Source organism: Oncorhynchus keta, chromosome 3 (assembly GCF_023373465.1).
Source record: "Oncorhynchus keta strain PuntledgeMale-10-30-2019 chromosome 3, Oket_V2, whole genome shotgun sequence".
NCBI classification, from domain to species: Eukaryota; Metazoa; Chordata; class Actinopteri; order Salmoniformes; family Salmonidae; genus Oncorhynchus; species Oncorhynchus keta.
The window spans coordinates 11,387,537-11,404,932 of record NC_068423.1 but is presented as its reverse complement, the minus strand read 5'-3'; the positions used below and the strand labels follow the sequence as shown (position 1 = coordinate 11,404,932).

Below are 17,396 nucleotides of genomic sequence, written 5' to 3'. Positions count from 1 at the left end.
CAGATGAGCTTCCCTGAGACGGTTTCTGCCAGTTTATGCAGAAATATTTTGATTGTGCAAACCCACAGTTTCATCAGCTCTCTGGGTGGCTGGTCTCAAGACGATCCCACAAGTGAAAAAGCCAGACATGGAGGTCCTGCTCTGGTGTGTTTACACGTGGTCAGTGATTGTGAGGCCGGTTGGACGTACACCAAATTCTGTAAAACAACATTGGAGGCGGCTAATGGTAGAGAAATGAACATTAAATTATCTGGTAACAGCCCTCTGGTGGACATTCCTGCAGTCAGCATGCCAATTGCACACTCCCTCAAAACTTGAGACATCAGTGGCATTGAGTAGTGACACAACTGCACATTGTACAGTGGCCTTTTATTGTCCCCAGCACAAGGGATGTAATGTGTAATGATGTAGTGATCACACTGTTGAATCAGCTTCTTGATATGCCACACCTGTCAGGTGGATGGATTATCTTGGCAAAGGAGAAATGCTCACTGACAGGGATGTAAAGTAATTTGTGCACAAAAGTTGAGATGAACAAGCTTTTTGTGCATATGGAAAATTGCTGGTATCTTTTATTTCAGCTCATGAAACATGGGGCCAATACTTTACATGTTGCGTTTATATTTTTCCATTACATCCTTGCCTTACCTTTAGTTGTGGCTGGAAATATGACATTCTTGCTCTGCAGCTCCAAATTTACAGAAAATATCAGTATCACAGAAGCCACTAGTTAGTAGCTAAGCATTATTCAACAATGCAAGCAATTTTTCATCTAAAACATGTTAGCCAAACTCTTGAATAATTCAACCAAATTACACTTTTAATTAATGCAACAATCTACAAGCATGTGCAGACAATTTAATGGTTTATGTTCTCGTTTGTACACACATTAAATGTATCTTACCAGAAACAATACAGCACAGCTAGCTAGCTACTGATGCTAGCAATGTTAGCATATCAGACCCCTCTCTTACGAATATGAAAGTACAGTAACATTATCAGTCTCGTTCATACTATAGTATAGAGATTGCACGGTAGAAAGTTAAACAAAATAATTTTGCCATTCTCCTTAGCTAGCTACATCCTAATAGCTATCTCCTAGATAGTTAGCTGAAAACTGACATTAGCTGAACTAGAAACCCCTAGCAACATTACAATTTCAGCATATTAAAGTTACCTTGGAACAAACCAGACCTAATTTTATTAATATCATGGAAGTCATTATCTTAGGTAAACGCAAATTGCGACTAAAAACATTGATAATTCCTTGGTGAGTTGATAAGCTTCTTGATTGCATAGCTAGATCATATGGCTAGTAGAGTATCGGTCTCCACCGATAAATCCATGATTATCGAAAACTTCAATAAGCACTTCTCAACGGCTGGCCATGCCTTCCGCCTGGCTACTCCAACCTCGGCCAACAGCTCCGCCCCCCGTAGTTCCTCACCCAAGCCTCTCCAGGTTCTCCTTTACCCAAATCCAGATAGCAGATGTTCTGAAAGAGCTGCAAAACCTGGACCCGTACAAATCAGCTGGGCTTGACAATCTGGACCCGCTATTTCTGAAACTATCTGCCGCCATTGTCGCAACCCCTATTACCAGCCTGTTCAACCTCTCTTTCATATCGTCTGAGATCCCCAAGGATTGAAAGCTGCCGCAGTCATCCCCCTCTTCAAAGGAGGAGACACCCTGGACCCAAACTGCTATAGACCTATATCCATCCTGCCCTGCCTATCTAAGGTCTTCGAAAGCCAAGTCAACAAACAGGTCACTGACCATCTCGAATCCCATATGTACCTTCTCCGCTGTGCAATCTGGTTTCCGAGCCGGTCACGGGTGCACCTCAGCCACACTCAAGGTACTAAATGATATCATAACCGCCATCGATAAAAGACAGTACTGTGCAGCCGTCTTCATCGACCTCGCCAAGGCTTTCGACTCTGTCAATCACCAAATTCTTATCGGCAGACTCAACAGCCTCGGTTTTTCGGATGACTGCCTTGCCTGGTTCACCAATTACTTTGCAGACAGAGTTCAGTGTGTCAAATCAGAGGGCATGCTGTCCGGTCCTCTGGCAGTCTCTATGGGGGTGCCACAGGGTTCAATTCTCGGGCCGACTCTTTTCTCTGTATATATCAATGATGTTGCTCTTGCTGCGGGCGATTCCCTGATCCACCTCTACGCAGACGACACCATTCTATATACTTTCGGCCCGTCATTGGACACTGTGCTATCAAACCTCCAAACGAGCTTCAATGCCATACAGCACTCCTTCCGTGGCCTCCAACTGCTCTTAAACGCGAGTAAAACCAAATGCATGCTTTTCAACCGATCGCTGCCTGCACCCGCATGCCCGACTAGCATCACCACCCTGGATGGTTCCAACCTTGAATATGTGGACATCTATAAGTACCTAGGTGTCTGGCTAGACTGCAAACTCTCCTTCCAGACTCACATCAAACATCTCCAATCAAAATCAAATCCAGAGTCGGCTTTCTATTCCGCAACAAAGCCTCCTTCACTCACGCTGCCAAGCTTACCCTAGTAAAACTGACTATCCTACCGATCCTCGACTTCGGCGATGTCATCTACAAAATGGCTTCAACACTCTACTCAGCAAACTGGATGCAGTCTATCACAGTGCCATCCGTTTTGTCACTAAAGCACCTTATACCACCCACCACTGCGACTTGTATGCTCTAGTCGGCTGGCCCTCACTACATATTCGTCGCCAGACCCACTGGCTCCAGGTCATTTACAAGTCCATGCTAGGTAAAGCTCCGCCTTATCTCAGTTCACTGGTCACGATGGCAACACCCATCCGTTAGCAGGTGTATCTCACTGATCATCCCTAAAGCCAACACCTCATTTGGCCGCCTTTCGTTCCAGTACTCTGCTGCCTGTGACTGGAACGAATAAAAATCGCTGAAGTTGGAGACTTTTATCTCCTCACCAACTTCAAACATCAGCTATCCGAGCAGCTAACCGATCGCTGCAGCTGTACATAGTCTATAGGTAAATAGCTCACCCTTTTTCACCTACCTCATTCCCATACTGTTTTTATACTGTTTTTATTTATTTACTTTTCTGCTCTTTTGCACACCAATATCTCTACCTGTACATGCCCATCTGATCATTTATCACTCCAGTGTTAATCTGCAAAATTGTATTATTCGCCTACCTCCTCATGCCTTTGCACACATTGTATATAGACTGCCAATTTTTTCTACTGTGTTATTGACTTGCTAATTGTTTACTCCATGTGTAACTCTGTGTTGTCTGTTCACACTGCTATGCTTTATCTTGGCCAGGTCGCAGTTGCAAATGAGAACTTGTTCTCAACTAGCCTACCTGGTTAAATAAAGGTGAAATAAAAAAAAAATAAAAAAAATGTATGTTTGTAATAGTGTGTTACATGTGAAAGTGTGTTTGTATTATAAATTGTATTTTAATGTTAAGGACTCTTGGAAGATTAGTCCAAATGGGGACTAAAAGAGATCCTAATAAAATAAAATAAAATATGGCTACTTGCCCCGACGGTGACTCAGAGCACTGCAGCCAACAGGGGAAAAAACACAGTTGAGTTTCCCTTTCTGAAAGCCACCACAACAATTTCAGAATGTAACAGGCTTTTACACTGTTGCATTACTTGAAAATTCAATAAAACAAGTCTCAAATATAATAAAAAATGCTTAAATGTTTTAGCTGTTTAAAAAACATTACTCTGCTATTACGATTTTTACTGTAGGAAAGTTTGGCTCAACAAGACAATTCTACTTACACTGCTCTGCTTAGAGAGGGCAACTGCCGGGCGAGTATCGTGCACGACCTCTGGAGGTAGTGTTCGAGATGTGAGTAATTCGCAAGTTTACATTACGGTGACGTCTCTCGGGAATCTATACCTCTCGAGAATCTCTCAAGAATGTCCTTAATCCTCGTTAACGTGAAAATAACTGAACTTTTCTACTGAAACTTTACTATCTTTACTGCTGCAGCTTTTGGGTTCCTTGTTTCTCTACTTTTCACTCCAGGGAAAATTGTGTGATCTGAGTAATTGGAGCTCTGCTGAGGAGATGATCGGTAGGCATGGGTTCTCAGGTCTAATCACATACACAATGTCAACACACTGGAAGTCTCATGAAAAGATGTCGCCGACAGACACAGTTGCCCTGTTTCAAGCTCCTAGCCAACTTTGCCATATGATTTTGTTTTGTGTGTGTTATTTCTCACATTATTTGCTCAGAACATTTATTGTATTATTACCTACAGCCGAAAATAACTTTGGGTTATTAGATCGGCTGTCACTCACCAGATATTATAGCAGAAATTGGGCTTCACTGACATGGATCCTGTGTTTGAACTTCCCGAGACAACTCTATTCATCCCGGGGTCTGCACCAAAATGCTGACACCAGAGAAGGGGAAGAAGAAGTGGGGCCCTAGTCAGACTCAGGCGACATGCATACCATCCACCGCTTCAGAGTATATTACTTGCTAATGTTCAGTCCCTGAATCATGAGGCCACGGTTATTGTAGCTGGGGACTTTAATTAAGGAAATCTGAAGAAAACGCTACTGAACTTTTATCAACACATCTCCTGTGCAACACACTCATAGAGTACTCTGGATCATTGCTACTCTCCCTTCCGGGACTGCTACAAGGCCCTCCCCTGCCCTTCCTTCGACAAATCAGATCAAGCCCCCATTCTGCTCTTCCCCACCTATATGCAGAAACTTAAGTAGGACGCACCTGTGGTAAGGACTGTTCAATGTGTGTCTGACCAATTGGAATCTATGCTTCAGATTGTTTTGATCACATGGACTGGGAAATGTTCTGCTTCGCCTCTGAGAATAGTATCGATGCATACACTGACTCAGTGACTGGGTTCATCAGGAAGAGGATAGAAGACTGTGACGATTAGAACGTATCCAAACCAAAATAGATGGATAGATGGCAGCATTCACAAAAAAACATATTTAGCAGATGTTATTGCGGGTGTAGTGAAATGCTTGTGTTCCTAGCTCCAAAAGTGCAGTCGTATCTAACAATTCACAACAACACAAATCTCGAAGTAAAACAATGGAATTAAGAAATATATAAATATTAGGATGAGCGATGTCGGAGTGGCATTGACTAGAAAACATTAGAATACAGTATATACAGTGAAATCCGAAGTTTACATACACTTATGTTGGAGTCATTAAAACTAGTTTTTCAACCACTCCACAAATTTCTTGATAACAATCTATACTTTTGGCAAGTCGGTTAGGACATCTACTTTGTGCATGACACAAGTAATTTTCCCAACAATTATTTACAGACCAAGTATTTCACTTAGAATTCACTGTATCACAATTCCAGTGGGTCAGAAGTGTACATGCACTAAGTTGACTGTGCCTTTAAACAGCTTGGAAAATTCCAGAAAATTATGTCATGGCTTCATCATGGGAAAATCAAAAGAAATCAGCCAAGGCATCTCAAGCCATATCCTCAGAGACCAGCTTGTGCAGACCAGCTTGTAATGTCAGTAGGCTACAGCTATGCTTTGGAGGGGGAGGGGCAGGTAGTTAACATGCACACACACTGGCAAAGATTTTCAGCTGGCAGGCAGACACTGGAAGAAGTTTCTGATTGACAGAGAGAGGGCTTTGCATAGGTGCTTTGTTGTGTTTTTTTGTGGGACTGGAGAAAAATGCCCAGAGCGTAAAATAATGTTACTATTAACAGGTTCCCATCCCAGGTTTTCAAATAACGGTTCTGTTCTGGAACAGTATAGATAACTTTTGTTCCGGGTTCTGATTCTGTTCCTAGAAAGTCTTTGTTTTTTCCGGTTTTTGGTTCTGTTCTCTGAACCGGTTCCAACCCCTGGAAAAGAGTTCTATGTGGATTTTTTTTCAGAGGGTTCTCCTACAGGGATAATTGGTTCTAAATAGCACTCTTTTTTTGAAAATGCAATCAGCTATCTCAATCCTACATGTCAAACGATCATCTTTTCAATTGACTGTATCAGACTGACAGGTGTCGCATTGTGTTTGTTCCAGTGTGCCCATGGGGAGTGTTAAAGTGCTCTGAGATTTCATAGACCTCAGCTCATTTCTGCCACTTGTCTGTCCAGGAAGTCAGTGTGTTGATTTCCAAAGTTAGAGTCACAAAGTATTTGACCTTCAATATTTCATTTTACATGGTCAATACAGGGTCAATGTCCATTGTGTCCAGCTGCCCTCACAGCAGAGTGAATCAGATCCAGGTCAGGGGTCAACAACTATGAAGAAGCTGTCATAGGCCTACACCCGTGAGGCATCTGACGGAATAGTAGAGAAATCTCATTTGTGTCTGCTTTGAGACAAATCAAATCAGTCCCTGCCCATCTTCCCACAGCACCCAACCCCTCTCCACCTCCCATCTCCCCACTGCTAAAAACACACACACAAAAAAACGTGTGCTTGTCATTTCCTACTAGCACTGACTTTGCTGATATCTACTTTATCGAGGATGAATGTACTTACTATGACTATGATACGTGGTTGCCTCACCTAGCTATCTTAAGATGAATGCACTTCAGATGTTGGATCTTAACTTTATCACTATTTTTTCATGGCCTCTAATATCAGATGTAAAGACAAGATGAAATTCGGAAGAGTGAGGTAGCCTACAGAATGTAGTGCAATGACGCATGAAAGTCCATGATTTTTAAAATCTAGAGTACATTATCGAAAAAGAGGCCCTAAGGTTATGAATCAACTATCATAATTGAGTTAAATTGTGACCTGGAGTGGTCTAGCGGTTAGGCCTGCATATATAGGCCTACTTTGAATGTGTGGGTTCAGTTCCAACCCATGCCCTTCTGGCACAAATAACTCAATCCCCGAGAAGTTACACATTTCAAATATGGACAGTCCAGACACTTTTATTTTAAAGAAGCCCCCCCCACCCCAGAAGAAGTTGACGCCACTATTTTGACGTAATTTCCTGTCCTAGAGAGGAAATGTACGTTTAGGATCCACCTCCGAAAGATTATGAAGGCTATTTATACATATTCACAAACTGCGTGTGGGAATTTCCAGGTGGAGTTGATAAACCTCAACAAATAGGGCAGTGACAGCTGTCAGTGTAGCTGGCGGGCATGCTAACCTCATCTAGCTAGCTAGCTATCTTGCTAACCTGATCTACTGTGTGTTTCTGTGGGTTAGATATGGTTGTCCTTGTTCGATAGAGCCATTGTATGTATTTCAGCGATGTTGTTCCTATCGGCGGATTCATTGCTAAATATAAAGCAGACACATTTTTTCCCAGTCTCTGAAAGACTACAACTTGTGTTGTGCAGTGCTTTGTGCTCTGGTCCCCATCACCCCCCTCAAGGCAGGCTTTTTTTTTAAAGGAGATGGACACTAACAACAATCCTTTGGGCAAAACTGAAAGAACTGACCTGACACAATGATTCTTCTAATGAACACTAATTTGACGATTGAGCATCTATTAGCTACATGGTGACATTCAACCATACATGTTTCAACGGGAATATAGAAAAGAGGATTTGAAATAAAGGGTTGGATTTAGCTAACATTAGAAGCTCAGCTACAGCCGATGTCAGCACCAAGAGGGCAGATTACAATTATGGTGCCGAGCTAAGTAAGTAATTTTTCCTGCAAGTCACCCAGCTAGTTAGCTAACCTTAGTTTATGTACTGAAACCCATATTGTGTATTGCTGGATAACATACTACTGTGTTACATTGGTGCGAAATCTAATTATTTGCTAACTTACCTAGCTAGTTAGATAACTAAACAACTACGGGTAGCCAAATCAATGACTAAAAATAGAAGAGGTTTTACAAGAGATCTTTTGTATTTCCACTATAAAACCTCTTCTCTTTTTAGTAGTAGATATGGCTAGCTACTAAACAGCAAGCTACAACTGTCACGATTTCCCCACCGAATTCGGTTCCTCTCCTTGTTCGGGCGGCGGTCGGCGTCACCGGTCTACTAGCCATCGTCGATCCACTTTTCATTTTCCATTTGTTTTGTCTTGTGTTATGTTAGCACATGACTGGATTTGGTTAGCTAGTTAGCCTGGCAGCTGATAACTTGTTATCATTTTCCACACGGGCCTGCCATCATTCACTTTGAACAAGACTGTGTGGTACAGGCAGTTGCAACAGCGCAAATTTAGATCATTCGAACACATTTGCCAGAAGCCACAAAATACACCTGAATGGATTTTTGCAAATATGTAAACAACACGGGAGTCCTCTTATGTTTGGGAACTTTACAGTCCTGTTGCTCATACAACCATGTAAAGGTAAGCTCTCTCTCCCTCAGTTATGCACCTCAACAAGATCAACAACTAATGTTAGCCAGAGCAAGATGGACTACAATCTAAACCCTCTCAAATTTTTTCAGCTAGTTGGAAGTCAAAATTGCAATGATAAACGATGGGGAAATGTTGACTCCTCATCCTTCTGTAGCTTGCCTGCCAATGCATGCTTGTCCCAACCAAGCACCCAAGCTAACTGGCTAAAGTTGGCTAGACTTGCTAGCTAGCTACTTCCAGACCCAAATCAGAGAACACCTCACTCTGGCCATTTTTCTCGCCGTTCATCAGTTGTGCTGCGCTCTGGCACACTCAGACAAGAGTGCTCTGAAATCGGAGTAGATAACCAGAGTGAATTTGCGAACGCAAGAGATATGTTAACTGTATAACAGTCATTCAAGTTCTTGCTAGCTAACCAAATGACACCTGTGTCACTAGCTGTGTATAGCCACCGAAAAACAATATGAGGGGAAAAAGTCAGTCACTCACCCACTTCTCCAATGGCATGATATTACATCCTCCTAGCAGCTAGCAAGCTAGCTATATAACTAACTTTAGGCTCCAAGATTTTAGGTTGCTATATAAATAGATATGCTAGCCTATTAGCCAATAAAAAGGCATATCACAAAACCGGATAGCAACATTTGTCCAGTGAAGTCCACAAAGTATATTGCATGTACAGTAACAGACAGTTACATGACCTACAGCATGGTCAAGCAAGTTAATGTGTCCGACATTTTCCGACCACTTAACAACTGTTGATTTCGAACCACAGAAAGTTACCTCAAGTCGCAAAGAAAACAGAAGCTGCCTCCACTATTCCAGCACCTTTTCAACTTCAACATTTCAACACCTTCAAATCACCTCTGCTTGGTCTAATGCAGTGATCACTAAAAGATACCAAAAACAATTTCATCCAATCAACGTGAGCTAAATATGATGTGGCTGTCCCTGGTTCTGATTTCTCTTAGCGAGCATGTGTGTGTGTGTGCACGCATCCATGCAAGTAGAAAATCATGTTAACTCACCCTACTTTTAGAGAAACGCCAATGCCATCCTCCTCTCTTTCATGTTTCATGTTTCTTGTTGCCATCCCCTCAGGCCAGGAGCACAACAATGTATGAATTAATGGTTGGATCAGAATCACTGCTATAATCGTTGGCCAGTACGGAGAATTAAGTAAAACCACAAGTCCCAATCCCTATCTCCATCCATGGCTAATTTAGGATAGGGACAATTTTAGTTAGCTAGCTAGCTAGCCACCGGATGACAACAACACAACGAGATGCAACAATTCAAGTTGTTTCTGTCAATGACGTATGCTCTCAAAGCAATTTGATAGCAGACACGCCAAATCCAAGCTTGCATTCACAGTTGAGCTCGCTCAGTTTAGCTCAACGCCGATTGGCACATTTTTAATACTTTTTTTTGTCAAGGGAGGCCAAATGCTCGCTGGCTTCCTTTGCATTCAATGCTACAGGTGGGAACAATGTCATACTCGTTTGGACCAGACAGTATCAGATCAGGCCTACACATAGAAAGACAGAGGAGCGCTGTTTCGCACGATCGGATGCTTTCACCTGTGAGATACATTCAGCCTCTTGCGAATTGAAGGAAAATTATGAAACACAGAGAGACTAAATCTGAATTATTTTTGGGGACCTGGCTTCCTTTGGCATCCATGAATACATGCCACTGAAAGACCGAGACACTCAGTATGTGGTCTTGAGTACTACAACACTGATCTATCAATACACAATTCCTGGAAGCTGAAAATGTCCCAGTTCTTCCATGGCCTGCATACTCACCAGACATGTCACCCATTGAGCCCGTTTGGGATGCTATGGATTGACGTTTTAAGGTATCTGTGAGCAACAGATACAGATGTGAAATCCATAGATTAAGGCCAACTGAATATATTTGAATTGACATATTTCCTCAAATTAACTGTAAGTCAGTAAAATCTTTGAAATGGTTGCATGTTGCGTTTATATTTTTGTTCCGTGTAAATATTCAATATTCATTCAAATGCTCTTGCTACAGGATTATTTTCCTATTGTGACGAAATTGGTCAAATTAAGATCTGTCATCTGTAACTGAAATACACTGTGGTTAAAGGTAATTTGGATCAAATGGCAGTGATTATGATCATTATTATAATGAAAAAGAACAGCTTTGTCTCTTAGGATGGAAATCAACCTCATTTGAATATTACTCATAAGCTTACTGTATACCAATTTGATGTTGTTATCTTCATGATGACTCATTCACACATACATTCTAACTACCTCCATGATAAACAGTGCAAGACTGCTGATCTGTGATTACCTTTGTCAGCCAACTGTCTGTGTGTTAACTACAGAAGAAGGGAGATACTGTAGTTACATTACATGTGAAACACAGGAGGTTGGTGGCACTTTAACTGGGGAGAACAGGCTCGTGGTAATGACTCGAGCGGAGTCAGTAGAACGGTATCAAATACATGGTTTCCATGTGTTTGATGCCATTATATTTGTGCCTTTCCGGACATTCTTATGAGCCATTCTCCCTTCTGCAGCCTCCTGTGATGTGATATATAATATAATGAACAGGCTGTATTAATCTCAAGTTTCTCCTCTCCCTCTCCTCCAGACTCCACTGTCCACTCCTCTCCAATCCCGCTGTGTAATCTAGTTACCTCACTAATTATGCGCCAGAGACATTTTTAGCAACTAGGTCGTCGTTGCCATGCAGTCCCTATGACCCGTATAGGCTGACTGATTGTATGTCCAGCCTATAGCCATTAGTTCAGTTCATTTAAGTTCAACTTACTAGGTAGTGCAAAGTTTCCAGACAGTGTCTATACATTCATGTAATGAGGGTTTCCCTGCAGTTTGATGGTGCACAGCACACCCATTCTTACATTAATCTACATCTTTCATTCATATTCATGGACAATAAATCCAACATTCATTCATTTCAAACATTCATATTTTAAATAAACAAAAAGTTTCAATGTCTTATTTTTATTCATCTGTGCTGTGTCTGTATTCATTTGTATGGTTTAGAGATGGAACATTTTCAGGGAGCTAGCATTGGGATGACTATTCATCTAGAGTGTTCATTCTAACCAACTCCTCTTAGGGCTCTGCAATCACAGACACTCCAAACAAATGAATCATCCTCTGCTGGTTGAGTGCTTTGTCCCTGACCAGGGTGCCGAGTCTACCCACAGCAGAGGTCATGGCACCATACCAACCTGAATCCAAGCTAAGCCTCCTCCTCTTCCCCCCTTTCCCTTACCACCCTCCTATCTGACATTTTAAATAGAGTGCTCCACAGGTAGAGAGAAATCGGCTCCTCTTACCTCTTTCACCAATGTGATTTCTAACTTTATTTATTTATAGATAGAATGGTGACTGATGGTGATTGAGTAAAGCAGAATAATCAAAGAGGTTCTGTCTGAAATGCTAAAAAGGCTTGCAATGAAAAGGCAGATTAGCATTCCCAATGAGTGGGCCGCAGTGGAAAGTGAGGTGTCTTTTGTTAGTTAGAATGCGTAATGAGTAGCTAAGCTCTATCAAAAGCTTCCTCAACATCAGACCTTGCTGTGAACAACATGTGAGAGATGGGGGGGAGGAGGACATTGTCTATCCATCATATGACATATGACATGAGTGGGAAAGAAAAGCAAGATAACATTTTCACAGGCTCGTCCCGGATCTGCTTGTGCTGTCTTGCCAACTCCAGATCTGGGACCAGGATAGCATTATGATTTCTGAATCCTGACGTTGTCAAAGGAGATATTTAGGTGTGCCTTGGGTCTTTGTTCTGTTCGTCCCCGTTTGTGGTTTGACAAGCTGCTGCTGTGTGACATTCTAGCCCAGTGAAACCAAGGCTCGACAATGATCCTTTGATACAATGACAATGTATGGTGGTAACACACAATGACAATGTGCCAATGCTATTAATCTTTGCCCAAATTACATTTGAGTTTCAGTGAATCGGAAACAGGTATCGCCTTTGTCAACTTACATGTCACTGAGGCCATACAGATAGTGGAGGATGACCAGTCAAGTCTCCATTTTAAGATAGACTCTGCCAGTGTCCTTACTCTCCGAGGGGGACACCAGTTCCAGTTACTTCTCTGACCATGTGAGGCTGGTCGCCTGAGACAGGGCACTCACTGACACCATGTGACCACTCTGTGTCACATGTCACTTTCGCCACCTCGCAAGGTGGAAAGGTTAGGGTATCTTTTGAGATTACAAGTGTCTTATCAAACATTTGAAAGGTATAGCTAGTTTAAAATGACAAGTCTACATGAATTTGCATTACCAAACCCATTCCACCTCTTACTGAATAAGAACTTGGTAAATTGTTTTCATGGAGCATAGTCTTACAACAATGTTTGGAAACAGTCACTGATATCATGATTTATCAACTCTTCAAGTCAGCCATATCTTGTTCTGTACCAAAACAAATATGATTAAACAGCAGCCTTTATATAAAATTTTATTTTTTAAGACCTCATCCACGTTCATAATCAGGTATATACAACACCTCTCATGTTGCAGTAAGCACTACTGAGTTTTTCTCTCTCTCAAATACAGAACTACAAAGAGGCTAGGTTGTGTTTCCTCTGATGGCCGCCGGTGGTCATGGTTTCCTTGCAGACCACATGTTTCGGCTCAGTGTCCCCCTGGCTAGCTGGGTCTTTTTCCATTTTTGACTGATGAGCCTAGCGCTGGCTTAGCCAATCAGCACGGCCTTCTCCTCACTTTCACCTTGGGTGCTAAGTTGATATGGCCCTCTGCCTACCCGTCTCCCTTCCTCGCTTTGTCACCGGCTGCCCCCTAGCCACCTCCACACCTCTCTGCCCCCCCATGGGAGACAAAATAGGGCCCGGCCCAGGGAAGATGTAAACCAAGCTACCACAACACCAGCTCGCCCTAATTCATTATTCATTCCCCAACTTTAATGAGTTTTCCATCCACTACACACCACTATCATCTGCAATTAATGGAAAATACTGTACGTTTTGTGTCCAATTGCTTTAATTTAGTTGTGGCCCACACAATATGCTGTGTAACAGTATGAAGTTGAGGAAAGAGGAGGAAGTGTGTAATGGACCAGGAAGTACAACTTGAGGTGACATTTTTCAGCAGAGGGATGGCCATAGAAATGGGAAATGAAGAAACATGAACAGGCAAAGTAAAGGGGTCTTATCACCCCTTTCTTTATCACTTTGAGTCATGCATTGTCATAAAAAAATGGAAGAAATTCAGAAATCATAAAGGCTTACCTTGGTATGGGAAAATATAATACTATTACTGTAACAGTTCACCGTAGTTCACTTAATTACTTAATTGTAATAATAGTTCTATATTGTGTCAAATAAGGGTGCTGTGGCCTGTAAGAATAGCAGAACTCTTTTTGGTGCACTGTAAAAACAAATATGTTGATTCAACATACAATTGTTAGGCCACCAGCAGCGATAGGATTGTTAGTTTGCTCAACACAATAGAATTGAAGTTGATTCAACATACAATTAATTATAAGGAAACCAGCTGCAATAAGTTTGTGAGTTTGCACAACATTTGGGTATACAGTGCACTTTGAAAGTATTCAGACCCCTTTACTTTTTCTACATTTTGTTACGTTCAGCCTTATTCTAAAATGGATTAAATTGTCCCCCCCTCCCTCTAATCAAACACGCAATACCCATAAAGCAAAAACTATTTTTTAGAAATGTTAGCAGATTTATAAAAAATAAAAAACTTAAATATCACATTTACCTAAGTATTCAGAATCTTTACTCAGTACTATGTTGTAGCACCTTTGGCAGCGATTACAGCCTCAAGTCTTCTTGGGTATGACGCTACAAGCTTGGCACACCTGTATTTGGGGAGTTTCTCACATTATTCTCTGCAGATCCTCTCAATCTCTGTCAGGTTGGATGGGGAGCGGTGCTGCACAGCTATTTTCAGGTCTCTCCAGAGATATTCATTTGCTCTGGAGCAGGTTTTCATCAAGGATCTCTGTACTTTGAACTGTTTATCTTCCCCTCGATCCTGACTAGTCTCCCAGTCCCTGCTGCTGAAAAACAACCCCACAGCATGATGCTGCCACCACCATGCTTCATCGTAGGGATGGTGCCAGGTTTTCTCCAGACGTGACGCTTGGTATTCTGGCCAAAGAGTTCAATCTAGGTTTCATCAGACCAGAGACAGACCAGAGAAACTCCAATTCACTGGCCCCTCTACCGTAAAGGCCTGATTGGTAGAGTGCTGCAGAGATGGTTGTCCTTCTGGAAGGTTCTCCCATCTCCACTGAGTAACTCTGAAGCTCTGTCAGAGTGACCATCGGATTCTTGGTCACCTCCCTGACCAAGGCCCTTCTCCCCCTGATTGCTCAGTTTGGGTTCTTGGTCACCTCCCTGACCAAGGCCCTTCTCCCCCCGATTGTTCAGTTTTGCCGGCTCTAGGAAGAGTCTTCGTCGTTCCAAACTTCTTCCATTTAAGAATGATGCAGGTCACTGTGTTCTTGGGGACCTTCAATGCTTCAGAAGTTTTTACTAACAATTCTCTACGAACAATACCTTCGACCTCATGGCTTGGTGTTTGCTCTGACATGCACTGTCAACTGTGGGACCTTATATAGACAGGTGTGTGCCTTTCCACATCATGTCCAATCAATTGAATTTACCACAGGGGGACTACAATAAAGTTGTGGAAACATCTCAAGGATGATCAATCGAAACAGGATGCACCTGAGCTCAATTTCGAGTCTCATAGCGAAGGGTCTGAATACTTATGTAAATAAGGTAATTCTGTTTTTTATTAAAAATACATTTGCAAAAATTTCTTCACCTGTTTTTGCTTTGTCAGTATGGGGTATAGTGTGTAGATTGATGAGGAAAACAATTAATGTTTATCCATTTTAGAATAAGGCGGTAACTAACAAAATGTGCAAAAAGTGTACTTTCCGAATGCACTGTAGCTGAACCAACCAACATGAATTCTCAAATTGATTTGTATTTTCACTCAACATTGCATTTTGGGTTGAGTGAACATACAATTCAAATCAATGTACATGCAAAAACACAGATTAAAACTAACAATTCTGATAATCAACCTGCAATAGAGCATGCTGGGAAAAATGGTAATGATGGGCGTGGTTTTGAGGGTTTTTGAGCAAACATTATTTTGTCATTTTACTCAACAAACTTTTTCAAATTCAGCTCACTTCGAGCAGTTTGTTCAATAAACAAACTTTAACACATGAGCTCAAATTCTTGTTCTTTTGAAATCCACCCAACTCACAGAAAAATGCTGATCAAGCAATTGGTGAAGTTGGCTTTTTTACAGTGTGCTATATTTAACCCTTTTCAACAGTTCTGTAAAGAACCATAAAACAAGTTTATTTATAATCTATATAGCACCAAAAAAGGATTCTGCCATCGTTTCAACCCGTTTTTGGTACTACAAATAACTGTTTATTAATGGTTCTTTATATAACCTTTATGGTGCTATAAAGAACCCTTTTCTTAAGGTTCTGTATAGAACCAGTCTCAAACTCAAAGGCTCCCCAAATAACCTTTTGAAGAAACATACAGGGTTCTTTATTATGGTTAGTCATATTATATTGGGGGTGTTCAAGTTGTAAGTCTACTAAAGGCAACTACAGACGACTACGGACAGAAGTCGACAGGGGCGATGCATCTGCGACAGCTGAAAGTTGCACACTGTAGTGGTTTCCCAACAGCAAAGCTCAGGTCAATATAGCAGTGTGAACGTAGCTGGCCTTGTTTCAAAAATGTTTTCTTTATAATGTCTAAATAAATATGTATCTAATCCCCAAATCACATTCTGTCAATGGCGTGCGTACTGGGAGGGGAGTCAGGTGCAGGAGTGCAGAGAGTGAACAGGCGCACACTTTATTTAGGCAGGAGAAACCAACAGACGGACGGACGCCACTGCGTCGAAACCTCCAGCCAATGCAAAAGTGCCAACGTGCAAACAGTCACAATGTCACGCCCTGGCCTTAGTTATCTTTGTTTTCTTTATTATTTTGGTTAGGCCAGGGTGTGATATGGGTGATTTATGCGTTTTGTCTTGTCTAGGGGTTTTTGTAGATTTATGGGGTTGTGTTCAGTTTAGGTGTCTAGTTAAGTCTATGGTTGCCTAGATTGGTTCTCAATCAGAGGCAGGTGTTTATTGTTGTCTCTGATTGGGAACCATATTTAGGCAGCCATATTCTTTGGGTATTTTGTGGGTGATTGTTTCCTGTCTTTGTGTTTTATGCACCAGTTAGGACTGTTACGTTTATTGTGTTGTAGTTTGTTTTCTTATTAAAGAACCATGAACTATAACCATGCTGCGTTTTGGTCCGCCTCTCCTTCCCAGGAAGAAAACCGTGACAGAATCACCCACCACAACAGGACCAAGCGGCGTGGTGAAAAGCAGCAACAGCAGGAGAGGCAGCGGAAGCAGGAGAAGCAGCCAGCATCACAAGACTCATGGACATGGGAGGACGAGTTGGACGCAAAAGGACCCTGGGCAGAGCCAGGGGAATATCGCCGCCCCAAAGCAGAGCTGGAGGCAGCGAAAGCAGAGAGGCGGCATTACGAGGAGCAGGAGAGGCAGCGATGTCAGGATTTCAGGACATGGGAGCACAATCTGGACTATACAACTTGGGAAGAGATAGACAGGTGGGCGGTAGTTTGTTCATGTTTGAGTTTTCTTATTAAAGAACCATGAACTATAACCACCCTGCGTTTTGGTCCGCCTCTCCTTCCCAGGAAGAAAGCCGTGACACACAATAATATTGTATAAACACAATAACATACCTCGTGAAATAAAACGCGGAATAAACGCATACCAGAAAAGAGTGTCAACATAGACACGTAACACAAAACAATCTCACACAAAGACATGAGGGGGAACAGAGGAATAAATACATGTAGTGTGATTGGGGAATGGAAACCAGGTGTGCAGGGAACAAGACAAAACAAATGGATAAATGGAGCGGCGATGGCTAGAAAGCCGGTGACGTCGACCGCCGAACGCCGCCCGAACAAGGAGTTGGGCCGACTTCGGCGGAAGTC

The 17,396-nt window shown here is 42.1% G+C and overlaps 1 long non-coding RNA gene across 1 annotated transcript in view; it reads left to right on the top strand.

Annotated features, from left to right (window-relative positions):
• Nucleotides 1-17,002, top strand: part of LOC127914275 (uncharacterized) — an 87,715-nt gene extending 70,713 nt beyond the window's left edge. Inside the window, exon 4 of the long non-coding RNA XR_008087864.1 lies at nucleotides 16,696-17,002. This is a non-coding gene — a long non-coding RNA (uncharacterized LOC127914275). The remainder of the gene's footprint in view (nucleotides 1-16,695) is intronic.
• Nucleotides 17,003-17,396: the final 394 nt, after the last annotated feature.